The 27,885-nt window shown below is 40.9% G+C and overlaps 1 protein-coding gene and 2 long non-coding RNA genes across 9 annotated transcripts in view; 2 read left to right on the top strand and 1 right to left on the bottom strand.

The window, feature by feature from the left end:
• The window catches only part of CADM2 (cell adhesion molecule 2), a 717,808-nt gene that overhangs the window by 157,043 nt on the left and 532,880 nt on the right, over nt 1-27,885 (top strand). The window lies entirely within an intron of this gene.
• Nucleotides 1-27,885, top strand: part of LOC128349665 (uncharacterized) — a 229,506-nt gene that overhangs the window by 64,832 nt on the left and 136,789 nt on the right. The window lies entirely within an intron of this gene.
• On the bottom strand, nt 32-27,423 carry LOC128349667 (uncharacterized). Its single transcript, XR_008318910.1, has 3 exons — nt 27,133-27,423; nt 2,065-2,233; nt 32-269 (listed from the first exon to the last, which is right to left on the bottom strand). It is a non-coding gene; the product is annotated as an uncharacterized LOC128349667 (long non-coding RNA).

Below are 27,885 nucleotides of genomic sequence, written 5' to 3'. Positions count from 1 at the left end.
AAGGTCTGCTGGTTAGGCAAAGCTTGCTGATTTGCCATGTCTGGAGAACACTTTTTATAGCAACTGGATTCTATAGATCTGAACTAGGAGTTCTTTCAAGATAGTAGTTTCCATCATGGATCTCAAAAGTGTAATTTGCTGTTCTCCTCTAGATCCTGTCTTCTGACAATTATTGGTCAGTCTCAGGATATTAGTCCAGGATAGCGATCTTGATTCTATCTTCTGTTGGCTGTTATCAGGAATCATTGTATTCCACAGACTTCCTGGCCCTAGAGAACGTTAAAGGTGTATAGAAAGAAGAGGCAAATCTATATGTGTGAGACAGCAATTAAATCACTTCTTGTGTACATCTACCTAGTGTATAATTATAAAAATGAATGTTCAAAGTAACAGCAAAGTGGTACATGTTTGAGACTAGTTAATCAATACATTTGACTAAGGCAAAACAATAGAGGTGATATCAAACATGGTAAACATTCTGTTAGAAGAAGTATAGGATTAGCTTATGGCTTTTCCAAAGTCATTATCTGAGAGCAAAGCTCAGACAGTTTGGCTTGTCTCTTAGGAGTTAATCATTTCACTCAGAGTCCAGTGATTCCTTGCAACAGGGAATCTCTCAATGGAATTGCTGGCAGAGACACAGGCCTCAGCCTGGCCCATTGGGCTATGAGTTCTGGTCCAACATGAGTGACTTGGGCCACAACATATCCAAATTGCTTGTGTGTGTAAATCTTCCTAACATGCAACTGTAAAGGCATTGCACAGTGATAACATTTGAATATTTGTGAGACAGGAAAACAAGCCTGGCCACTGTGTTTCTTGATTACAAGGTTCACAAACATTGTGAAACAATGCTGGATTACCTCAACCTTCACAAAGCAAGTACTCTTTGTCCCAAAGGCAAGTCCTGAAACCTGGATTCGGGATATGCATGGAACTGGGTGGGGGTAGCTTGAAGGGGTGGGGGTAGGACTTGAAGGGTGGGGGAGGGTGCACTTACCTTCCCCCGCTTTCCCCCCACTGGTGCTGGATTTAGGTAAAACCCCTCAGGGCGGCTATGTACCTCCCTGCTGCCCCTTCTGCTTCTTTGGTCGGTAATGGCCGGAGGTACTGGAGTGTGTGCACACACTGGCCTCGCACGCTCCCATTGTGAGTGCGGGTGTGCCCATCTGACTTCCAGCAGCTTCTGGCCGAAGAAGCAGAATGGGAGGCAGGGAGGTATGCTACTGCCCTGAGGGATTTTACCTAACTCCAGCGCCAGTGGGGGAAAAGTGGGGGGAGGGGTAAGTGCACCCTCGCATTTCCTTAAAGTCCTGCCCCCCATCCCCTCCGAATGTTCAAACCTGTTCGGAGGCCTGTAAAAGGGCCTCCAAACAGGTTCGTGCACATCCCTAACCTGGATGTCATGTACTGGTCAGTTCATTCAGAGTTCAGGCATTAATTAATTTCTTAATAAAGTAGAATCAGACATAGGTCTTGATTTCACATAATTTTGGATTGATAACTCTGGGTCTAATGTGGTAGCCAGGGTGGACACAACACTGTGGACTACCAAGAGGCAAATGGTGGGCCACTGTGCGAAACAAGATGCTGGACTAGATATTCCTTGGGCCTGATCCAGCAGGGTTGTTCTTATGTTCTTACATAATGGCAAGAATTACTAGCTTTGAACATGTCCTGTGTGGGACACTTGTGAATTTCCTTGGCCATTCTTAGAACCTTGAGTCCATGGGAATTCTTTCAGTAATGGGCTTGTGTTTTAACTGGCTTACAAATCCAAGGCTCCCCACCCTGAGTAGAAAACCCAGAAATAATACTTTGAGGCTGAGGTTCTCCCAATGTGGGCTGGCTAATAATTTTCCACATGGGACTGGACTGATATGGGCTCTTACAACTCCCCCAGATTGTTGTGAGCTCATGGAGAGCTACAGTCTGGGTGCTGCACTAGTATCTCTCCACCTGTTCATTGCCAGGAACACCTAAAGAGGGGCTTTCAACACCCCTAAGGCATCACATCAGAGAAATTCATAAGGTATACAGAGTTGTCTTTCTCTCTTACTGTACCTTTGTACAGTACTCTGTACAGTACAAGTACATCCATGTATCTGCTCCCCTCCATTTTGTTTTAGTCACTTAGTTCCCAATTGCATCTGAGTTCTTTACAAAGTTGCCCTCAGAACTGGTCTGGATTCTTGGCACGGCTTCCCAGCTACTTCCATTTTTCATGATGCTTCTGTAATTTCAATATTTTAAATAAATAAATTTCAGTACACTTCATTTCTTCTTTACACAAGTTTAGACTCTCCATCGGCTAGATTACTCTAGGGGTATAATACTGACCTTCTCTGTGCCTGGACTACTACCCTGTTTCCCCGAAAGTAAGACCTACCCCGAAAGTAAGACCTAGCAGTAATTTCTGATGTACCACTAATTGCCCTAGTGCATTTTGGGGGGCTAAAATTAATATAAGACACTGTCTTATTTTCGGGGAAACATGGTATTGTTTGTTGTTGTATACTTGTAGATGGGTTTCTGAACTAATTCCCCCAACTCAAGTAAAAGTATAGTAACAGACTGTGGTAGGTGATACACATCCAAGCAAATGTGCTAACACCAAGAAAACCCTTGTATTGCCACCAATCTGAATGAAGGGTAGAATAAACATTTATTAGAGAAGTGATAGTGGAATATTTCATAGTGCTGTTCTTGAATGTCTGCCTCGACATTGATTATAGTAGGTGGTACTTTGGAGCAGCACTATGCCTTGTATTGCATAGAAATTCATTAGATATGTCTCAGGGATTGTTCTCTCCCCCCTCCTTTAATTTTCAGATGGAACAAACATATCTTTCCATTATTCATGTCGCCCATCTTGTACAAGAATGTTTCCGTTCTTCTACTCCTGTCTCCTGTTTTTAAAAAGTATTTCCATTATTTATCCTTTTTTGCAGTGATCTCTCCATTACTTTGCCCTCACTCATTAACAGTAGACCTTAAACATGTAAAGAGTTGTACTGTTAAGTAGCTAAAGCTATTCTAATCGATAATATATGATCTAGATGACGGTCAAGTTAGCCCCATTGCTAAGCTGATTATGGCAGGTCAGTTGGTCCACAAAGCTCAGCTTCACTGACTTACTAGGGCAGATTGTAATATCTTTATTAAGATAATAAGTTGCTTCTGTAGGCCACTAGGCCATTTTACATTATAAATTTTGGTGATGGGCATTGTCACTTGATGTGAGACAGTGGAGACTTCAAATGTAAATGTATAGATGCAAAGCAAAACACATTTGATCCTGAATCCACAAAAATCAAGTGTGTACCACTTTGCACAACCTGTTATTCACCTTTTGAAGGCTCAATTTTAGCAAGAACATCAAGTGAAAATACCCATTGCACCATATGTCAAATGGTTGGATTGAGTTTCTGCTAAAGGATCACTAGTCTGAATGCTGCCCATTCAGTTGATTTTTGTTTTCAAAAAAACGCATGCTCTTTGGATTCAAATTCTGGATATACTGAAATGGACAAGAAAAAAAGAGACATCTATCTTATCTTGGCTGAGTATTGGTCACTGACAAATAAAAAACAAAACTGCTATAAATCAATTGCTTTTTTCTACAGATATGTGGAATAGTTGGTGCCTTGTGTTATCTTGATGTTCTGCATCAAGTGGATTAGATAGATATTTTGGATTTTGTGACCAATGTAATATTAAGGGTTTATAATGATGGAATGCAGTTTTTGTTCTGCATTATATTATTATTATTGTTGTTGTTGTTGTTGTTACATTTATATCCCGCTCTTCCTCCAAGGAGCCCAGAGCGATGTACTACATACTTAAGTTTCTCTTTCACAACAACCCTGTGAAGTAGGCTAGGCTGAGAGAGAAGTAACTGGCCCAGAGTCACCCAGCTAGTATTATGGCTGAATGGGGATTTGAACTCGGGTCTCCCCGGTCCTAGTCCAGCACTCTAACCACTACATAACGCTGGCTCTCCTTAAGTATACAGGCACTACCAAAAGATTCTGCAATATTTTTCAGAGATTTCTTTTTTCTATTCAATGAAAATTTGAATGATGAGAGGACTCAGTTGGAGTTAGCTATGTAAAACAGACTTGAACTAACATGTTTAACTCTGGTCCATTCCTGCAGCTTGGTATTAATTGTTCTACGGTCTCTCACAGCAGATCTTGCTCATTTTATTATTGGCAAATCATGGTTTTGAGGGAAAAACTGGATTAAGATACAAATACATTCCTTTGGCTTGTTTGGGAAACATACCAGCGGGGATTCAAACCAGCAACTTCTTGCTCCCTAGGCAAGTTACTTCCCGCTGTGCCATTAGATGGTGGCAAGCTTCTATATACATTGCCTTTTTAGGTCAGCCTTTTTTGTCCCTTCTAGAATTTAAAAGGATAAGGTCTCTTATTTTTTTAACAATGACTTCTATTCATCATTTGTTGGGTCTTTTAATACCAATGTAAACTTGTAGTGACCCCAACAAAGCTGAGATAAAGTTCAATATTGTCATAATAAACATGGATTATTACATTATATTAGTGTAATATATTAGTATAGTATTATTCAGTATAGCTTCTACTAATCCCACCTGTTTATGTCACTAGGAAGTGTGTAAATAAGGTAATGGATACTTTTTAATACAGTGAGCAGACATTCATGATTAGAACAAACTGAGACCAGAATAAGTAGAAATTTACAGTTTGGAGTTTTTAACTATTTAGGAGCACTAACATATAATCCCTCAGAGCTCAGCTCACATGTTGGCTAGGTAGTCTATCAGATTACATTGGAATTTGGCTGAAATCCTGAACACAGATTGATTAAATCTCATTGATATCTATGACATGAATACATACACAATCTGGCTGGTGCAACTATGCCACCTGCCTTCTGCTGCATAAGATACTGTGGCACAGGCAGCAAGAGGCTGGAAACAGGGATTTCCAAATTTCACTTGACATCCATATACTGCTAATAATCACTCTTTTTACTACACAAGACAAAGGGAAGGAAGTTAACTCTTTTGAAGATCGAGACAATTACAACATGCACACATGTGTAAACACACACACACACACGTTTTCCAAGGGTAAGAGTTCATGTTCACCTGGGAAAATAAGATTAATCTGAAAAGAGCATTTCATCAGGGAGAAAGTATGGCAAGCAAGAAGAGAAGCTACAGCTATCCTTTTAAAGGGTCTGTTCCATTGGCTTACCACATACAGCTTGGGGCTAGGAACCAGAAAAGCCAGGTTTGAGCCCAGTGAGAGAGAATTCTCCTGCTAACTGAACAAAAGAGGCACCTTTTAAAAATGGTGATTCTCTTTATTTAGTGGGGGGAGAGCAACTGGCCCTATCCATCCCCAGCACAGCATCCTCTCAGTGGCTGTTGCTAGTGTCTATCTTTTGTTTCTTTTTTAGATTGTGAGCCTTTTGGACATGGAACCATTTTTTTTATTTATTTCTATGTAAACAGCTTTGGGAACCTTTGTTGAAAAACGAAGTATAAATATTCGTCTGTGTTGTATAATTGTTGAATCAAGGCCAAAATAACATTTTTTTCATGCCTGATCAGCAACAGTCACATCAGAGGCAAAACTGTTCTCCTGCCACTGCATACTACAAGGCAGTGCTCAAACTACCCAGCCACAGCTGCATATAGCAGGGCACATCATGTGGCATTTGTAATCCCTCAACCCATAGTTATATATAACAGGTCTTAAAGCTTTGCAATCGTATTCTACATGCAAGAGGCCCTGAGTCCCTGTGACCTTCCACTGAGTTGGAGCCAATTGACTAGGTCTTGCATGAGCCAGTTGAATTTTTTAAATGATACTCCTCTATCCCTCAACTCATGTGACCTGTCCACTCCGTTTTGTCTTTCTGTTTTCTCTACTCCTTTACCAACTGACTGCCTCATTCATCGCAGCAGTGATCATTTCAGATGGGAGTGGAACGTAGGAAGCTGCCATATACTGAGTTAGACCATTGGTCTATCTAGCTCAATATTGTCTTCACAGACTGGCAGTGGGTTCTCCTAGGTTGCAGGCAGGAATCTCTCTCAGCCCTATCTTGGAGAAGCCAGGGAGGAAACTTGAAACCTTCTGCGTAGGAAAGGAAAGATTGTTCTGTTGAGTCAGTGTTGATTCCTGGTGACCACAGAGCCATGTAGTTTTCTTGGTATAGGAGTAGGGATGTGCAAACTGATTCGGATACAAATTGATTTGTACCTGAATCTAGCTGATTCGGGTGATTTGGAGACAAAACAAATTGCCCCTGTGGTCCATTGGATAGATTCAGGTACAAATTGAATCATGCCTGATCCATTTTGAACCGATTCGAGATTTGGATCCTTCCTGTTAATTTCCCCAGATTCCCAGCTTTCATTTTTTTAAAAATCTAAGCTCTAGCCCTTGTAGAAGTGGAGTTATGGAGCAAAATGTGTGTCACTGGTTTTCAAGTGTTTGGATTCTTTGGTGTATAATAACTTTTCCTCAATGAATCCCTTTGAGGATTCATTACACACCTTCATTTCTTCTTTTTAAATTGACTGTCTTTTCGACAGTGCCAACTGTCAGTTGCCATGTGCCAACTACACCCCACTCCCACCCGCAAGGCAGTGGGTTACTACTCAGTTTATGTTCTAGGATTTTTTTTTTCAAGTGTTTAGGCTCTTTGTTATCTAATCACCTTTCTTCATAATGAATCCCTATGATGATTCATTACACAGCAAAGAGTCTAAACACCTAAAAAAATCCTAAAATATAAACTGAGTACTCAGTGGCTTGTGGGTTGCACGGTAGTTGGACCATGTGATGCCACTAATTCCCCACCCGCACCTGCAAAGCAGTGGGGTCAAAATGAACAGAAGAAATGAAGGCCAAAGAATCTAAACACTTCAAAAATACCTTAAAATAAACAGAGTATCCCAGTTTGTGTGTGTGTGTGTGTAGGTGTAGCTGACACATGGCAGTTGACAGTTCAAAACGAACAGAAGAAATGAAGGTGTGCAATGAATCCTCATAGGGATTCATTATGAAGAAAAGTTATTAGACACCAAAGAATCCAAACACTTTAAAAATAATGACTGCACATTTTGCTCGATAACTCCACTTCTACAAGGGCTAGAGCTTAGTTTTTTTTTTTTTTTAATGAAAGCTGGGGATCTATGTTAGGGTTATGATACGGCAACTTCAAATCCCCATTGTTTCCTATGGCAGAAATGCTCAAAATTAATAAATAAATAAAAATATTAAAAATCAACCACGTGTCCCACTGCCTTGAAATTTGGGTGGCAGGTGGAATCCCTGGGGACCTTCCCACCACCCAAATTTTTTGCCCTTGGGACCTTTTTAAGTAGACCAAATCAGTCCAAATCCAAATAGAATCAAAGCAAATATGAATCAAATCTGAGGTGATTTGGAAGGGGTAGATTTGGATACAAGACAAATCAGAGGTGATTTGTTTTGGGCACAAATTGAATCAAAAAATCGATTTGTGCACGTCCCTATACAGGAGTGGTTTACTCTTGCCTTATCCTGTGTAGTAGAATATAGGTCTTTCCCATATTCTGGGAAACACACCAGCAGGGATTTGAACCAACAGCCTCCTGCTCTGTAGGCAGGTTGTTTTCTCCATTGCACCATTAATAATAGTAAAGTGTGCCATCAAGTCGATTTTGACTCCTGGTACCTACAGAGCCCTGTGGTTTTCTTTGGTAGAATAAAGGAGGGGTTTACCATTGCCTCCTCCCACACAGTATGAGATGATGTCTTTCAGCATCTTCCTCTATTGCTGCTGCCTGATATAGTACCAGCGAGGATTTGAACCAGCAACCTTCTGCTTGTTAGCAAGTATTTCCCTGCTGCACCACTTAAAGTGATGCTGACCTCTCCTATGTTGAGTGTTGAGTGGCCTGTCTCATTACTTTCACTGCAACCCAAGTAGAGTGTATATAGATTTATTATTCCTGGCTGTTATCCAAACTAACACAGTGTGGGTGCCTGGTGAGAAGCACCAGTGCAGCTGCTGAGTTCCCAGCTAAAACAAGATCAGCACTCATGGGTGGAGAGAAGTGAATTTCAGCAACTTGTGCTTCCATGAAAATGTTCCATGCTACCTGAAATATGTCCTGGAGGAAGGAGATTTTCATCAAAACTTACCCCGTGTGACTGCCAGTGCTTTGTTAGGAACCCACCAGTACTATTGGCTGGTTTTCAGTTAGCACCCACAGTTTGTTCCTCTGAATGTCATCCCCTGAGTTATGGTAGCAAAAAAAGTCCATAAGTCATCTCTTTTAGAATCCCAGCCTGAGATAACACTAAATTAGGATGTTAGAGGGGATCTCTGTCTGCTAAATAGTGACAAATAAATTACAGTAGGGAGGAAGTGAAAACTTATATTGAACAGCTTCAGAGATGAAATGGGTTCTGAAATAAACTTTATGAATAGATTTACCAATCTTCTAACTCCAACAGGGTCATGTATTTTGGACTATTACATTTCAGTCAGAATAACAGCAAGTGTGCATTTCTCATGTCCCCATCTCCATGTTGGGTATGCCTTCATCGGTTATATAAGGCAGCCATGGAGCTTGCAGAGGTTCTTTTTCGAACAATTAGGCTGGTAATACCACAGAGAATCAGCTGGAAATGCACTGATCATGCCCTGGATTTGTTTTAATAGTCTTCATAGCGCTGGGCATATGTAAGGTCCAGCCTAGCTTTTTGAAAGCTGCCTGTGGAGACACAGAATATAATGATCAGTGGTCAGCAACTGTAATGCATGGTCTGTGTACTTAGATGCTTGTGACTGAGTTGAGAGCAGGGCCACCTGAGAGTTCCCCTAGTACCTTTGCCTCTGCTTTGCCAACTCTGTTAGGGGAAATAGTATACTTGGGCATTACTTAGTCCAGCCCTAAAGGGAGTTGCAATAAAAGGCTACTTGTGTGGTGGTTCTATTACTTCTGGCTAGTCTATGATCCTGCAAGGCACAAGGAGTCATAAGTATTTAGTCAGTAGTAATTTTGGTTGAGGTGGAATAAAGTGTCTGGCATTCACCAAGAGACCTATCTAAGGGCAGGGTTGCTCAACGTTGGCCCTCCTGCAGATGTTGGCCAAGAACTCCCATAATCTCTGCCTATTGGGCACTGTGGCTGGGAATTATGGGAATTGTTTTCAAAAAACTGTTGGAGGGTCGAAGCTGAGCAGCCCTGGTTTACAGTCACCTTCTCAACATAGTATTGTATGTTGCTTGTGTGAAAGATTTTAGTATCAGCTACTGAAAGAAGAAATCGTTAGCTAATATAGCTTGACAAAGACAGTTCTCAATTCTGAAGTGAGAAAGAGCCGTGGGAGACTTTGCAATGTTCATGATCTGAGATATGGTCTTACCCTCACAACACTATGCCTAACTGTATGGAGTGCATTGTTCTTGCATTCTCAGCTGAAGTTTCTTTCAGCTCTTTTTGTGTGGAGTGTGAGGAAGAATATCTGCAGGGGTTCTGAGAAGAGAAGTGTAAGCAAATTTTCCTCCTGCATGTGTTGTGTTAGGGATGCCTTCAACATTTTCCCAGTATAGGCTTGCGGAGTAATTTCCGGGGAGACAAATGTTTACAAGCATCTCAATTCTTTTCTGACTTGATTCACAATGTTGAGTGGAGAACAAATGCTGTATTCCCTCTTTGCTCTCCATGCCAGCCATTATTTATTTACTAGGGCCGTGCAAAGCAGCCCCACTTTTATTCAGCGGATGCCTCAGTGTTTCAGTGCTTCATATTGAACCAATATGATTCAAGAGTTAAGAGGGATTCCTGCTTTGGTTGCTTCACTTTGGGTCTGAAGTTTTGCTACTCCACCAATCTCTGTAGTTCCTTAACAGCATGGATCAGTGGCATAGCTAGGGCATAGGTGGCCCATGTTCTCATGGGCAGCCCACCTCCATGATGGCAGTAAACCTGCTCTCCTGCTGGTGGCAGCGGCCTCTCCCTCACAGTGACAGTGTACTCCTACTGCCCCCAACATGTGTTCTAGCCTGCTCTGCCCTCAAGGCAGCTGGGAATGAACAGCATCAATGTGCCCTGATGACAAAGGGCACACACATGGCCTCATTCCCAGCCACCTTGGGGTCAGAACCCCATCTGGGAAGTGGCGGTGGGATGCTGGAGTGCAGCACATCACTGTGGGTGGGCAGCATGGCCTGCCATGGCAGGAGCTCCGTGACAGGCAGCAATAATGTAGCTGAATGTGGCAGCTGGTGAGGGAGAGGAGGGAGAGGGCTGGTGAGGGAGAGGGCTGGTGAGGGAGAGGGAGAGGAGGGAGAGGGCTGGTGAGGGAGAGGAGGCAAGCCAGGCTGAGGTGAGTGAAGTGGCAGGGTGGCACATGTTCTTGGGAAGCATGTGCTCAATTACAGCTTCGCCCTGGCATGGGCAGGAATCAGGTTGGCTTTGTTTTCACTTGCTTCTGACTGTCTTTTGCACCTTCACTTTGAGAATTAAATCTGGAAGTTTTTTGGGTGTTCCCCCCCCCTTCCCCGCTGTTCTGGGAAGGCTCATCGTTGCTTGGAAAATGTAGTCTTTTTGCCCAGTTGATGCAATAGCTGTTGCAATAGGTTTCAATTTAAAAGTAAAGCCACAGAAAACGCTGTTCTTTAATGTGAGAGGGGAAAGGAAAATAGAACTACCCTATGCCTGTTACTTCCCTACAGGGGTTGGGGAGGGGGAGGAAAGTGGTTAAGATGGCTATGATTACCTCAGTGCTAAGAAAACCAAGAGGCTATTCACATGATTGCTGGAAATTGGGCTAGCCTCCACTAGCCCGATTTTCTGCAGTCATGAGAACCACTGGGCTCGGCTGTGAGCCTGGTGGTTCTTGAGCAGATAACCCGCTCAAGTAGCCCGCCCCTAAAACTGGGTTTGCGGAGCGAGTGCTCCACTAACCCAGGTTTTTAAATTGTGAGTAGCCGCGCTGCGGCTACTCACAAGGAGACCCCCAGAGGAGAGGCAAAAAGCCACCTCCCAGCTCCGGGGGTCTCGCCAGCATGCTGGAGCTTCCAGGGGTCTATTGGCCCCCGTTCCCCCCAGCCCCCACTGGCTCTGTCATGGCTTAGCCCGCTCTCCCTGCTTACTCTTGCAAACCAGGTCTCACTGATTGTGAGACCTGGCTCCAAGTCTCCCAGTTCAGTGGAAATTTGGACAAGTTACTTCCAAAATAAATCAACCACTGAAGCTTCTCACAGCCTTACTATTTACTTAATAATTTCTTAAATAATATATTAATGTTATACAGTGACAAATGGTACACAGATATTCTACTAAATAGGCATTTATTTTAGACTCCTTTCAAATTGCATCCCCTTTTCGATTGTATAATTTTTTCAATCTATCACAGCAAATAAAATGTATTATAAATTATAAAATAGTTGCTAAAAACAACTATATTCAAATAAAATAGAAGGATAGACAATAAGCATGACAACAAAATTAAAGACTAATTAGAGCACATTTTTCTTTGATGCAACAAAGCTATGCTACTGGAGAATATTAGAATGGGATGTTGAGCTTTCAGTAGACTTGTGAATAATTAAATTTTTGGTGTTTGTGAATTGTCTATGTAAAATCAAACTAAATTGTGGGTTAAAAAATGAAATAGTCTCCAGGTGACATCAAAAAGTAAGAAATAGTAGTAGGTACTATGTTTAATCAAATACTATTTTTCATCTTGTTCGTAGTGACAGGAATTTGATTGACAGTTGTACATTTTTGGCTTTGAACCTAATCAAACTGTTCTGTGCTTAGCCTTATAGAGAGGTTTGATTACTGCTTGTTCTATACAGAAGCATGTTGGGTGGCTTTGCTCCAATTGTTAGCCTAGGTTCCCTTTTCTAATTTGAGAATTTCAGTGTATAAATGTGCACTTCCTAGTTGGTGGTCTTCCATCTCTTGGCTGTCTCACTTGAGAAGGTCCCCCCACCCTCCGCTACAGTGATGTGTTAGCAATATTTGCTTGTTCTCTCTCTTTCTCTGTGTTTTAATTTGCTTTTCCTCTTTGCATGAGCTCATTTAGGACCTTCCATTAGCAGCAACTTTTAGTAGTTCACATGTTGAAGAAATATGAGGGAGTAATATATATTCTCCCCATTGTGAGAAACAAAGGGATTTTTCTCTAGAGGGAGGGTCAGTTTTTATATGCAAGCATATAGATATAAATATGTTAAGATGAAGAAATGTCTGTGATGGAATAAATGACTCCTTTTTTTAAGGTCTGGTCACTTTGAGGACATCACGTTTGCATGAAGGCAAGCTTTTGTTAACCTTTCATAAAGCACCTTTTCTGCCTATCCACAATAATGAAACAGATTTTATTCAAAGGACTGTCATAATATTATAAATGTCTTCATAAAGAAAGACCAAGGTTCACTATTTTCTGAAGAGGCAAGTTAGAAGAAGTAATGAGCTCAGCTACAGTGCATCATATGGCATTGCAGATACATTAGCCTTGTTCAAGTGTTATTAAAACCATGAATATGTTCCAAGGAACAATGTTCATGGGAGCATGCTGGCCAAGCCCCACTGATACACATTTAAACTACCACCACACCATGTTTATCTGCAGAGAACACTGGTTGCCTACTATTCTTAATCATGAGGAGAGTTTCTGCCTGAGTTTAGTTTATTTTTGTGCAGAGAACCACTGTATGTATGTATGATTTAAGAGCATGTTGGTGTAGAATTGGAGCTTGCTATTGTGTTTGTGGGTACTGTGCCTGGGTACAGCATCTATGGTTGCAGTAATGCATGGACAGAACTTGTATTTAACAATTTTCAGGAGAGAACAGGACATAGAAGGAAAAAAGGTGATGTTCATAATATCAAAAAATGGATTGAAATATTTTTAAGAGTTATTTGTTTTACAACGTTCTTCCCTGAAAGAAAGAATGAAATAGTTGAATATCTTTCTGCCTTAATGTTGTAGAACTAAGTTCACAAATAATTTGGGACTATTTGAATTATGATTACAGTATTTGCATGAAAAGCAGGTTATAGTTTCTTGAAACTGCTGTGAATTTTGTGTTGCTTGTTCAGAATTAATGCTCAAATTTACATTTGTATCTCATAATCTCAGGAAGAAGAATTTAAAAAATGATTCTTGAAAAATTGCAAACTTTGCACGTATAAATCATCTTTGTCACGTATGGGGTACCCAAAATTTAATCAGTTTTGTTACCAGAAACATGAAACATTCCAGGATGTTTCGCTCATCCCTTTATATAGGCTTAGGTTATTCCAACCACTTATGTATATCAGACATAAGTGTATTGTTCTAATGTCTGGGAAACCCTAGTAATCCCTGGAAGACCCTAGTACAAACTTGCCTGGAAGAGCTTCTTCTGTCACAACAGGGTTTTCTCTCAGTGACCAGGGATACTACTAAAGTCTTGGTAAAGACTACTATTTGGAACAAGTTGTTGATGGAGGACCTGTATAACACAAGAACTGAGAATACCATTTCAGTTGCTTGAAATGGTATGCAAACTTTAAGTTCTTTTTTGGTCCTGTTGCTTTTTACAATGTTTATTGTATTGACCAATGATTGTCCAATAAAAATGTAACTAACAAACTGTATTGTTTGTATCATTAAAGAAAACATTCAGGATTGAAAAAGAGCTCTTCATTGTTCTTGGAATTCTTTTTCTTCTTCAGAGATGGATTCCTGCTCCCCCTTGCAATGTATAAACAAATTCAAGGTTGAAGAAAATTAGTTGTATACCTAACTTTGGGTGGGGGCACCCCCATTCACGCGATCTTCCAGGCTGGCGGGGAAAAGGCTTTGCAGACCTTCACTTCCCCACAGACGATCAACCTGTCATTGGTGGAAATGCAGAGCACGCTCCCATGTGATGCAGCATGGAGCAGGGCAGATTGCTCTGAGGCCATGACTAGTTATCCCAGCCTCTGAGCATCCCACATTGCGCTGTGCACAGTGCACTAGGGGATTCCCACAGGAGACGGACGCTTTAGGTGTCCATCTGTGTGTCACATGATTCCGGGAGCTGCGCTTAATTTTGCCTATAAGCTGGGTTTGGTGCCACAGCAGCTCCAGGATTCATGTGGATCCCAGCGTTTCTTATGGGCAGTCAAGCCCAGGCTGGGCTGCCTAAGCCTGGGCTTAGCTGCTCGTGAAAACAGCCTTAGGACAATTTATTCCTGACTTACAACTAATCTCATTCTTTATTGCCTGTATAATTATAATATTTATCATCCTTTTTCTTCCAAAATAATGACACTGATCCGAAAAAGTTACACAATAAGATAAGAAATGAATATAATGTAACACACACCCTTTTCTACTGCATTTTATCTAATTATATTTTATAACCTTTAAAACATGTTTACCAGATGCTGATCCTTTAAATGCCTTTTGCAGTTTTCTTTTTATTATATTATTCAATCAATCAATCTTTATTATGGTCTTTGACTAGCATATTATTTGCATGTTGTATGTTTTTAAAATTTGTATATTGTTTATTTACACAATACACAGGCAACCGTCATATCCTACCAATTTCAACAGTCTGAGAGAAACTACCCAGCCTTTATGCATGTTCACCTAATTCCCTTTGTACTAAGTTGCTTTAAAATCCCTTTAAGTTTAAACAGAGTGGTTAGCCCATTGGCTTGAGATGTGGCTTGGCCATTATGGATAATGAACATTACTGTTCATATAATAGCCATGATATAGCTCAGACAAATGGATTTGCTTGGCTTTCAAGGAAATTTAAAGAAATGTACTACAAGGAGAGTTATGGGGACTCTTATAAAAGCTGGTTGGTGGTTGCTGCTGGTGGTGTTGATAATGAAAGTGGCAAGGCTTTCTGCATCATAGCAGCCATACTTTGGAAATCCCTAATAGCTTAGCCGGCTAATCGAGATAACTTCCTATTAGGAAGGTTTTGAAATGACTTGACTAGCAATCCAGAGGTTGCTGGTTCAAATTCCTGATGGTATGTTTTCCAGACTATGGGAAACACTTATATCGGGCAACAGTGATATAGGAAGATGCTGAAATGCATCACAACATGCAAACCAGCTGTTTTCAACAAACCAATTCAAGGATTTTGCAATTCAATTCAGCCTCAAATTGAATAACAAAATCTGATTTGTGCACACCTCTACTGCCATGCACCTTATGTGGCGCAGTGGGGAAATCCTTGACTAACAAGCAGAAGGTTGCCAGTTCAAATTCCTGCTGGTACTATATCGGGCAGCAGCGATATAGGAAGGTGCTGAAAGGCATCATCTCACACTGCGCGGGAGATGGCAATGGTAAACCCCTCCTGTATTCTACCAAAGACAAGCACAAGGCTCTGTGGTCACCAGGAGTCGGACACCAACTAGACAGCACACTTTACTGTCTGAAGCTCACTTTTTATACTTTTTGCTGCTTTATTTTTTCATTTAATTATTACTTATCTTGTATTATCGTATGCTACTTGATTTTTTTTGGAGGAGTACAAATATAAAAATTAAACTGAAGCCTGCTGTGTAGAAAGGATTTGATAAAGGCACTGCCTCCTTACTGCCCTCTCACTATATCACAGAGACTTCCAGGATGTGGAATAAGGAAAAGGCAAAACACATTCCTTCGTCCTGCAGTGGAAGCTTTTACTTACAGCCAGGTTGGTCTTTTAACCTTCAGAAAGCAGCAGGTAGGACAGACACTCTAGAAATGCTTCCACTTCCTCCAGGAACCAAGTGCTTCTGCCCCATCTTTAGAGTTTCTACACTGAATAAATTGTATTTGGCAGGACTAGATGGTGTTGACAGGAATGCAGGAAACTGTGAGAGTTTGCAATTTAAAAAATTCTGGTTTTGGGGGTGTGGCAGCTTAATATGGTTTGAACACAGGAGCACATGCAATTTTATATGGCCTATGGCAGTAAATGATTAAAAAAAATTATGTTATATGTTGCATCTACATTGCAATTCCTTCTTGATCCCACTTCAGCATTTGAAGAAAGTTAGCTGGATGCATGAGTAATGATGTGGTATGTATTCACATTGTACTAATAATATGCCTCACCCTACCAAATCTTTTTTACAGTATGTAGTGTACAGATTTGATCTGAAAGAGATATCGCTTTCATTTGACCACTAGCTATGCTTGTATGATTAGTTATATTAAATCTTTTCTAGAAGACAATACAATCACTGGTGCTATCTCTCCCCATTAGGCGTGGTAGTTCTGTATCCTGGGAATTATGCCTATATCCAAGCTAAAACAGAACAAATGCAATTTAAGTTAACAAAATAAAGAAATGAATCATTGCGTTAAAGTTTGCTCCCAACTATATCATTTTTTAATCAAGTGTTAAATAAACTACAGCATTGCCGATTGAAGGCAGTGGAGTGTATAACTGCATGGCCCTGTCAAATTGAATGGATGAAATTTGGGGTGAAATAATGGAAACTTTCTATATAACGGCCCGATCCAGCCAGTAGGTCCTTGCCCATAATGACTGACATCCTGAGTAATTCTGTGGAGGCACTTCAGACAAAATCACCGTGTTTATTAATCCAGCATCCTGCTGAGTGGGGCAGGTTGGAGGAGCCAATATTTACCATTTTCTCTTTCTCTGAGAAATACTCTTTAACATGCCAAAAATATGTCCACAGTGCCATATTTTTGTGTGACAAAGAGCACTTTTCTTCATATTATATAGACCATCAAAAAGTATAGATACTATACTAGTAATTATGTAAGCTTTCTTTCTAATGTGTATTAACTGCAAAAGTATGTCATTTTGATGGTGAACAAATATGCCCGAGTCCAGCTGAACTTATTATAACTTTGGAAGAAGTTTTCTTCAGATTTGTCCCTAGCAGAATGAGGAACCACATGAGTAACCAGGCATACATGTACAGCTCTACAGTCCCATCTCACAATTGGTGCTGGATGTTGCTTTTAAAAAAAATAATAATAATAATAATAAAGGTAAAATATGAATGTGAGCAGATAGGAGTTTAGTCCTTTTACCCTTGACAAACATCGGATCAGGTGTTTAGGTTTTAAAAGAGCTCCAGATGAGCAGCCTTCGCTGTTCTAAATATATAACATTTTATTGAGATGATAAGAGTGTAATAGCCGTATCAAGGAGATGTGTATCTATTGTCTGTATTGATTAGTATTTCCTGTATTGATCATTGTGCTCGGTGCTGGTGACTTAAGTGGGTGTAATAGCACAAACAAACAATCTTGAGAGTAACTGAATTGATTTGGTTGCAACTTACTTCTACATACTTAAACACTGAAATATCTAGTGTGTGTGTGCGCAATCCTGGTCTTTTCTAAAATGAGAAACAGTAATGAAATGAGGTTTGATGAAAAGGATTCAAATCACAGGCTATTTACTAAAACTGAAATGCATAACCATGGTGATGGCAAAAAATCTCAGCAACAACAACCAAAACCTTCTAATTCTCCATGGAAATGTTTGCAGACTCCCTTGTATAACAAAATCCACAATTTATGTCCCCAAAAGATCAGCAAAATAAAGGAAATATAAAACTAAAATAAATGATGTCTTAGTAAGCAGTAATGTGATTTAACTGAAGCAAAAATAAAGATATGCTGGAAACTGGAAGAGGGGATCTCATTTTTTGTTTTGATAGTAAGGGGGATTGATTAAACATTAATTTACCTAGGTATTAATTTTCTCAATGTTGGATTTGTACTTTAAGAAATCAATGCACAAGTATAAGATGGAGAAGTCGTGGCTTGTGAAATGCATGTGAAAGGGACATGTGAAAGGGACCCAGGTATCTTAATGGACAAGAAGCTGAACATCTCATTTATTTTCTATGAATGTACTTTGAGAACTTTGGTTGAAAAACTGTATATAAATATTCGTAGCAGTAATGGTAGTAGTACATAAGCTAGCAGTGTGATTCGGTGGCTAAGCAGGCTAATCTTAGTCTTAATAGTTTTAGGCTGCATTGACAGAAGCAGTGTCCAGATCATGAGAAGTAATCATTCCGGTCTATTCTGTGCTGGTCAGATCTTAACTTGGAATACTGGCTCACACCCTGCACAGTGTTAGAAGTGTGGAGCAGGAGCTCTTGTCTGTGAAACAGAATGCATTGGAGTGTTGCTGAGCAGCCAAACATGGAGAGTGGGGAGAGGGAACCGTTTGTGCTGCTTTTTCCTCTCTCCAGAAGTACTTTTTGACCAGAAAAAAGAGAGAATGCAGCCTTCAGGGGCATATTTCTGAAGACAAAAAGTACTTTTGGAAAGAAGGGAGAACAACAAAAATTGTTCCCCTCTGTATGCATTTGCGTGCTTGGCAGTTCTCTGGACTGAGCTCCAATGCAGCCTCTTTCACAGATGCAGCCCGTTTGACATTTCTAACATTGTGCAGGATGTGAGCCAGTGTGTTCAACTGTGGACACATTTTAAGAAGGATGAACTGGAATGGGTTCAAAGGAGAGCAACAAAGATCTTGTCTGATGCTATGAGGAATGATTGAAGGGTAGAAGAAGCTATATATGTTAAGAAGATAAGATTAAGTGGAATTATGATCAGTGTCTTCAAATACATGAAAGGTCATCACATAGAAGGAGCAGACTTATTCTCTGTTGTTCCTAAAGGCACATGTGAATCAAAGGATTGAAATTACAAGGAAACAGTTTTGAGGCAGACATTAGTATCACTTTAAGTTTTCAGATATCAGAGCTGAGAGACTTCTGCTTTGGAGAACTGTTGCCAGTCAGAGTAGATATAACTAAGCTAGATGAACTAATAATGTCAGTTGGCCTCATGCTGCATGGGCCTTTGTACATGACTGACATAGAAATAGTAATATTTGACAGTGAAGTGAAGTGGCTTCCAGTGCTTCTGGATTGGTGTTATTCATAGAATTCTGAGCAGCATGAACAAAATTGCATGAACAAAAGCCATTCTACTTGTACAAGGGGAGGAGTCATTTTCACTAATAGACTCTTCTGTCTGCAAGCCCCTCAATTCCCTAAAAATATTCCTTAATGGTGCCTCAATGCCTCTCAAGGACATATTTTCAAAGGGGCAGGGGTCTGCTGGGGGAAGGATGTACAGGAGAACTTGGTTATTTATGAGGGTTCTGTTCCTCACTTACTGCCACGAGAAATGGAATCGTAAGTAATGAGGTATTACAGCTATGGGGGAGGGGGAGTTAGCTTCCAGGGCAGAGGGTAACTGGCAAAAAAGGCCCATAACAGCAAAAACATGTACTGTGGCATGATCAGCGTGTCACCTAGGTGCCCAGGGATGCCCAGCGTGTCCCCTATGTGCCCAGGAATGCCCCCCAAAGGATGAAATGCCTCCAAACCCTGCAAAAAAATCATGGGGGAAAGTCAATTTTCCCCCAAGAAATGAGCCACAATGCCTCATTTAGACAAAATGGCATGTGGAAGTGACATCCACAGTCACTTCCAGCCCCTAGGACCTGCGGATAGGTCGGTTCTAACCCTATTGTATCCACAGATCCTGGAAATGGGTGTCAGAAACCCTGCAGATACGCTGAACTGAAAATAATGAGGTTCTCCTCTATTGGAGAAAATAATCTCCTTCTTTGAGATGGATTATCAAATTATTATTAATAAATCATCATCATCATCATCATCATCTGGGGGAAATTATGGGACAATCCAATAGATTATAATAAAAAAGCAGGCTGGATGAAAGAGGTCAAAAAATGTAGCCAACAAATGCAAGATTTAATAATAACAACAGAATTAATAAGTGAAAAAACAAAGACAATTAAAATTGGACTGCGCCAGGCGACGATGAACTGCATGGTTTTTGGCTTAAACACCTAACAAGCCTTCATAAACAACTATCAAAACAGTTCAATCACATTTGCCAAGGAGGTGATATTGAACCATGGCTAACAACTGGGAAAACTCATCTCATCGTGAAAGACCCAGCAAAAGGTGCAGTTCCAAGTAATTATAGACCGATAACCTGCATGCCAACCATGTTCAAATTATGAACTGGAATAATAGCAGATGAAGCGATGCAACACTTATTAACTAACAAACAGCTTCCAGTTGAACAGAAAGGAAATTGGCCGAACACCAGAGGCACAAAAGACCAGCTGCTGATTGACAAAATGATTTTAGAAAATTGCAAGAGAAGAAAAACCAATGTAAGTGTTGCATGGATTGACTACAAGATTCATTGCCTCACACATGGATACTAAGTTTTTTAGAAACAACTGGTGTCACCAAAAACATTCAGATATTTATATTAAAAAGCAATGAACATGTGGAGTACACAGTTAACAATCAGTGGCGACACACTTGGACAGGTTAGCATTAGAAGAGGCATTTTCCAAGGGGACTCACTATCCCCTCTGTTGTTTGTAATCGCCATGACCCCACTTTCACAAATAATAAACAAAACAGGCCTCGGATACCAAACATCTAAAACATCAAGTCAAATCAACCATCTGCTGTACATGGACGATCTGAAGTTGTATGGAAAGTCCCAGTCAGAAATCGAATCACTGCTAAACACTGTCCGTATATTCAGTAGCGATATAGCAATGGAGTTTGGACTAGACAAGTGTGCTGCATTAATAATGAACAGAGGAAAAATAAGAAAAACAGAAGGAATCGAACTGCCCAATGGAAGCAAGATCAAGAACCTGGAAGAGAAAGAACATTACAAATACTTGGGCATTCTCCAGGCTGATAACATTGCACACACTGAAGTTAAAAGAAAAATGGGAAGTGAATACATCAGGAGAGTTAGAAAAATCCTCAAGTCCAAACTCAATGGTGGGAACACCATACAAGCCATAAACACCTGGGCTATACCTGTTATCAGATACACTGCAGGAATAATAGACTGGACCCAGGCAGAGCTAGAGACGCTAGATCGTAAGACCAGGAAAATCATGACCATCAATCATGCTCTGCACCACGTGGTGTAGTGGTTAGAGTGCTGGACTAGGACCAGGGAGACCCGAGTTCAAATCCCCATTCAGCCATAAAACTAGCTGGGTGACTCTGGGCCAGTCACTTCTCTCTCAGCCTAACCTACTTCACAAGGTTGTTGTGAAAGATAAACTCAAGTATGTAGTACACCGCTCTGGGCTCCTTGGAGGAAGAGTGGGATATAAATGTAAAATAATAATAATAATAATAATAATAATAATAATAAACAGTAGAGGAGGAGAAAAGAGACCTTGAAGAATATATCAAGGACAGTGAAGAAGATGCACTTCAAATGGTCAATAATGCGAAACTATTAAACAACAATGAAACAAAGCAGGCCTACAAGAAAGAACAAGTTAAGAACCGAGCAGAAAAATGGAGAAATAAGCCCCTGCATGGTCAATATTTGCACAATATAAGTGGAAAATCAGACATCACCAAGACCTGGCAATGGCTTAAGAATGGCAACTTGAAGAAAGAAACTGAGGGTTTAATACTGGCTGCACAAGAACAGGCACTAAGAACAAATGCAATAAGAGTAAAAGTCGAAAAATCTACAACAAACAGCAAGTGCCGCCCTTGTTAAGAATCAGATGAAACAGTGGACCACCTAATCAGCTGTTGTAAAAAGATTGCACACTGACTACAAACAAAGGCATGACAAGGTAGCAGGGATGATACACTGGAACATCTGCAAAAAATACAAGCTACCTGTAGCCAAATATTGGTGGGACGATCAAATTGAAAAAGTTGAAGAAAATGAAGATACAAAAATATTATGGGACTTCCGACTACAAACAGACAAACATCTGCCACACAGTACACCATATATAACTGTAGTCGAGAAGAAAGAAAAACAAGTTAAAATAATCGACATAGCAATACCAGGGGATAGCAGAATAGAAGAAAAAGAAATAGAAAAAATCACCAAATACAAAGATCTACAAATTGAAATGGAAAGGCTGTGGCAGAAAAAGACCCAAATAATCCCAGTGGTAATTGGCGCCCTGGGTGCAGTTCCAAAAGACCTTGAAGAGCACCTCAACACCATAGGGGCCACAGAAATCACCATCAGCCAATTACAAAAAGCAGCTTTACTGGGAACAGCCTATATTCTGCGACAATTTCTATAACAACAGCAACAACATTGATAATAAAATTCAGCCATCTCGGGTCCTTGGGAAGGACTCAATGTCTGGATAAAACAAACCAGTCAATAACACCTGTCTGACTGTGTAAACAAGAAGTAATAATAAATAATAATAATAATAATTATTATTATTATTAGTGGTGGCCACTGCCACGGGGGTGGGTGGGCGGCAGGACAGGTGGGTGCAGAACAGACTATAGCCACCCCTCTCTATTTTGTCTCTCCCTGCTCTGGCTTTAATTTGAATGGCACAGGCTGGTCATTCGCTGGGTTGAATGTGCAGGCTGGTCATTCGTTGGGGATCCCAACTCAGGGAGCAAACAGTTCACACATGCCAAGATTATACCTAATGTAAGAACTGCAGAACCAGATGATAGTGTGATCCAGTTCAGCAGTGCTGTGAACCAGCTATGGGCAACTTCACTTACCCACATATACTGGGGTCAACTCACATTCAAATATAAAAGAGAGGCCAAATTAAGATGTGATAAATGACTGTGCCAAAATGATTATGCAGAACCAACTTGAAAACGACGGACAAAGATTTAAACCAAAGAGGTGCCCAGGCCAAATATAAAATGTCAGAATTACAGGATCATTAAAGAACAGTGACCATGTTGTGAGGAGAAACTCAAGTATGTAGTACACCGCTCTGGGCTCCTTGGAGGAAGAGTGGGATAGAAATGTAAAATAAATAAATAAGTAAATAAATCTCTATCGGCCAGGACTTAGGGGTGTGCACAGAGCTGCCAAACTGCGGTCCGGCACAGGGGTGGGGGTTGCTTTAAGAGTGGGGGGAGGGTTTACTTACCCCTCCCGAAGCTTTCCTGCTCTGGTGCCCGTAATTTTAGTAGTAATTGGGGCGGCAGGATACCTCCCAGCCGCCCCTTCCCCCTTTTCGCTATGAAAAGCTCCCAGGAGTCCTCTGCACACGCCATTTATGTCTCACTCTTCCTCCAAGGAGCCTAGAGCGGTGTACTACATGCTTGAGTTTCTCCTCACAACAACCCTGTGAAGTAGGTTAGGCTGAGAGAGAAGTGACTGGCCCAGAGACACCCAGCTAGTTTCATGTCTGAATGGGGATTTGAACTTGGGTCTCCCCGGTCCTAGTCCAGCACTCTAACCACTACACCACGCTGGCTCCTTATAAGCATCTTAATCAAGAGTGGAAAATTTACCAGGGAAGTGGTGCCCCCCTGAATAGTGAAGCCAAGAAAAGATTGATAGGACAAGATAACTAAGAAGCTCATGCCTCTGACCCTACAGGATATTCACTAAAAACCTTTCTGGCATCAGGCATCTCAGAATTAAGAGCTGGAGAACTGGCCAATTGAAAAATGAGAACAAAAGTTCAATAGTCAAAAATAAATTAACATAATTAAATTACGACAACTAACGAGTCACCGATGGCCAGATATTTTAATTGACAACTCCTGGGAGCATGGAATATCCTCTGAGTAAAACCAAGAGAAACACTCCAGCAGTGAAGACTGCAAAATTTTCCCAATAAATTTATCTTTATCATCCTCATCATTCATTAGGAAGGGGATTGAAAATAAAACTGCTAATATTATAATACCCTTATACAAAATGATGGTGCGGCCACACCTGGAGTACTGGTCACCACATCTAAAAAAAGGACATTGTAGAACTGGAAAAGGTGCAGGAGAGGGTGACCAAGATTATCAGGGGCTTAGAGCACCTTTCTTATGAGGCAAGGCTACAACACCTGAGGCTGTTTAGTTTAGAAAAAAGATGACTGCGAGGAGACATGATAGAGGTCTATAAAATCATGCATGGTGTAGAGAAAGTGGATAAAGAGAAATTTCTCTTTCACACACAACACTAGAACCAGGGTCATCCCATGAAATTGGCTGCCAAGAAATTTTGGTCCAAAAAATGCAAGTACTTTTTCACACAACACATAATAACTTGTGGAATTCTCTGCCACAAAATATGGTGTTGGCTACCATATTGGTGTTGGCTACCATATACTAGTTTGTATAGCCTTAAGAGGGGTTTGGATAACTTCATGGAGTAAATGTCTATTAGTGGCTACTAGTCGAAGGGCTATAGGCCACCACCAGCCTCAGAGGCAGAATGCCTCTGAATACCAGTTGCAGGGGAGTGACAGCAGGAGAGAGGGCATGTCCTCAACTCCTGCCTGTGGGCTCCGCAGAGGCATCTGGTGGGCCACAGTGTGAAACAGGATGCTGGACTATATGAGCTTTGGGCTCGATCCAGCAGGGTTGTTCTTATGTTCTTAACCAAAACCCATAGTTTGTTAGGAACATAGGCTTCTGCCACACAGCAAGCCAGACCACTGGTTCATGCCGTCCAGACAGCCAGCAGTGGCTTCCAGCTGCAGGCAAGAGCCATAGCCAGCCCCAGCCTGCAGAGTCCAGGGAGGGAACCCAGAAACATCTGCATGCATTTGCCCCTCTCAGAGTGACCCCAAAAGCAGCTAGGGCAGACCACGCCCACCAGAGGACAATCCAAATCTGCCACCACAAGATCAGCCCTTTATTATTAACTTTTAATTATGAATTATGTATATATACACACAGAGACAATATTTCTACCCATAAGGATTACTCCCTAGCATAGGATTACAAATGCCCCATATTAAAAACAACAACAACCCACCCCATTTATATTATTCTCTATTTTCAATAGCAATTGCTATTTATTTATTTCAATAGCAATTGCTATTGCTATTTTCAATGTGATAAGCAAAACTAGGGGGGAGGGGAGGGTACAATACTTAAATTAAGCACAGCTACAAGTTACAATCCATGTGAAAGAAGAAGCATAAAAGAAAGGAAGTGTAGAACAAGAGGAACTAGAGGTAAAAAAAGAATTATCCAACCCAGCAAAAACCCAGCAAAGTAGAGGCAAACTCTGAGGTGAGCTGCCAATTGAAAATAAAAATTGCTGTGAACTCTAACTCCATTGGAACTCCTTAAAAGTACCAAAAGACGTGTAGAAGAGGTGATCCTGCTAGTGCAATGTACAAGATAATGACTCAACAAAAAAACTCCTAAATAATCTCAGCAATCATGGGACAATGGAATGGACTCAGTCAGGGGTGAAACAAAACATTTGGGAATAGGTAACAAATGGGATGAATACAAAGGAGTGGTTTGAAAACAAGGATTACCAATATTATAAAAATTAAATTTACACTAATCTGGCTGCAAAAATTTACACTGCAACAAATTGAAAAAAAGTTATACTAAATGCACAGTATGTTGCCAAAATATGGGAAACAGCAACTGCACAAGATTGCTTATAATAAATCCCAAATTCTGTACAACAGATCAATTGTGTATGCGTTCGTGTGTATTATAACTTCAGGAAATGGTATATGATAAATCCCACCAGAGCAAGCAAATAGTGAATCAGGGACTTAACTCTGAGTTACTACAGATCAGGACTTCTAAAACAATTCAGACAAGAATATTTTGAACAAATTAGTTCAAAGCAACCAAGTAATACTTACTTATGAGGAAAGAACACTGATGCTTAGAGCTAAGCAATTAGCTCAAAACCAGTGATGGTAGGTTTTTTTTCTAAATAACTTGGTACTTTAAGGCAACAGCAAGTGACACCCAGTCATACACAGCTGGGGAAATCTAAGCCTTAGAGTTATAGAACTTGCCCAATTTTGAAGCCATTTGAACTATTTTGAAACCTCGAAATGCTGGGGAAGGTGCTGCTGAGCAGGGAAAAGATATAAAGAAAGACGAGTAGCTTGATGTTTGGGAAAAGATATTGTGAGTTTTCCTGCATCTCTGGGTGCAAAATGAGGTGAAGCCAGCAGAGAGATACAGTACAGTATGGGAGGAGAGCTGGTCTTGTGATAGGAAGCATGACTTGTCCCCATAGCTAAGCAGGGTCTGCCCTGGTTACATATGAGTGGGAGACTTGATGTGTGAGCACTGCAAGATATTCCCCTCAGGGGATGAAGCCGCTCTGGGAAGAGCAGATGGTTCCAAGTTCCCTCCCTGGCTTCTCCAAGATAGGGCTGAGAGAGATTCCTGCCTGCAACCTTGGAGAAGCCGCTGCCAGTCTGTGAAGGCAATACTGAGCTAGATAGACCAATGGTCTGACTTAGTATATGGCAGTTTCCTATGTTACGTTGATATGCTTGTTGAGTGGTTGCCCCTCATGTAGCTTAACCTCTGTTCCATATATGTACCTTTTACACATGATGGACCAAATGAACAGCCACTACAACCTAAAGGTAGGGCTGCCATTGACAAAACAGTACTGCTCAGTAAGAGCAGGATGATGTCCTTACTGCCCCCCAAATTACTGTAAAACCTTTCCTTAGAAGAAAGAGAAATTACCAAAATAAATAAATGAAATTACTCTATATAGATGGGGAAGTATTCTGCACTAGCCAGATATTCTGTAAGAGTAAAGAGGATGGAGAAAAGGGGGGAGGGGTTAACCCAGCAACGTACTTAAGCTGCCACAAGCATCTCCTTTGTGTTGCCAGTTCATGGTCAGGGATCATCCTGCTGCCTTTGCCCCAGCGACTGATCAAGAGGCAAAAGAGATGGTCACTTATGCAGCCACTCGAAATGGAAAACTAAAATCAATTATACATCAGATTTTAAAGGGAAAGGGAACCAGTTGGAAGGAGCACAAAAATGCTCAACTATTTTAAACTCGTTTAACTGTGAAAGCAAGCAATGGATCAGAGGAAATTAGAAAGCAACAGTACAAAGTTAATTATATAATTAATTCTTAAAGGGACAAGAAAAATCAGATTAAAGTATATGCAAAAGAGCACAAGTGCTTGTATAAGGACAATGAAAGAAGAGTAACAGTACTTAATATAACAATTATAATTGAATATTCCAAAGGATTAGGCAAACTAATTGATTTGTGAAGAAAGAGCAGGGGAGTAACCAAATTAAAGAGCAGTGAATCAATGAAGGAAGAAAACAATAGAACTGAAATTAATAATATTTACCAAGTTTAGTGGGGGTGGCGGCGGCAAGAGAACCTATTGAAGTGTAAGAAAAAGAGCACAAGAGTGATTTAAACAACAATGCTCATATGCCAAACTGTATGGGCAATAGTCCAAAATTGAAGTGATAGCCACCTTGGAACCAGGAGAAGTGGAGTCACCACAGCAGTAAAAAAGGAATAACCTTCACTGCTGAATCACTGACATAGCCCAGTCCCTTCACAGCTGCTGCTGCTGATGTTCCCACTCCAGTAGCTGCTATAGAATTGAGAAGCAGTGAACCTGCTTACTGCCTGCCCATAGAGCAACCGAAAGACAGAGCAAAGGAGCCAACTGCTTATGCAGCCTCTCCTTCCTCGTGATTGGTCTGCCAGTCTCATGTGCTGGGCGACTAAAATGGCAGCCTTCATGCCCGTCTCCCAGGCCTGGTCTGCAACCCTGCCCCCACTTATCCCATATCCCTGCTAATGCAGCAAAAGGGGTGGGGAACAGCAGCAGTAGCAGCTAAGTTGCAATGAACTGCCAGGTGTAAGATTCAGCATTTTCCTTCGGGGGGGGGGGGGGGCAGGATACCGACCCAATCATAAAACACTGATATGAAGATATGTTCTGATGAAGTTTAACTATTGAAGTGAGATTAACATTCCAATGAAACTGTAATTTGTAAATATATTCATTGAGTTCTGAATTGCAAAATAAAAGGAAAATAAAGAAAACAGTGTATTGGGCCAATGAATAGTTGTGTATGAGTCTCAT

The sequence above is a fragment of the Hemicordylus capensis genome, chromosome 3 (genome assembly GCF_027244095.1).
Source record: "Hemicordylus capensis ecotype Gifberg chromosome 3, rHemCap1.1.pri, whole genome shotgun sequence".
Classification (NCBI taxonomy): domain Eukaryota; kingdom Metazoa; phylum Chordata; class Lepidosauria; order Squamata; family Cordylidae; genus Hemicordylus; species Hemicordylus capensis.
Note: the sequence above shows the minus strand (reverse complement) of the source record. Positions and strands in the feature narration are given on the sequence as shown.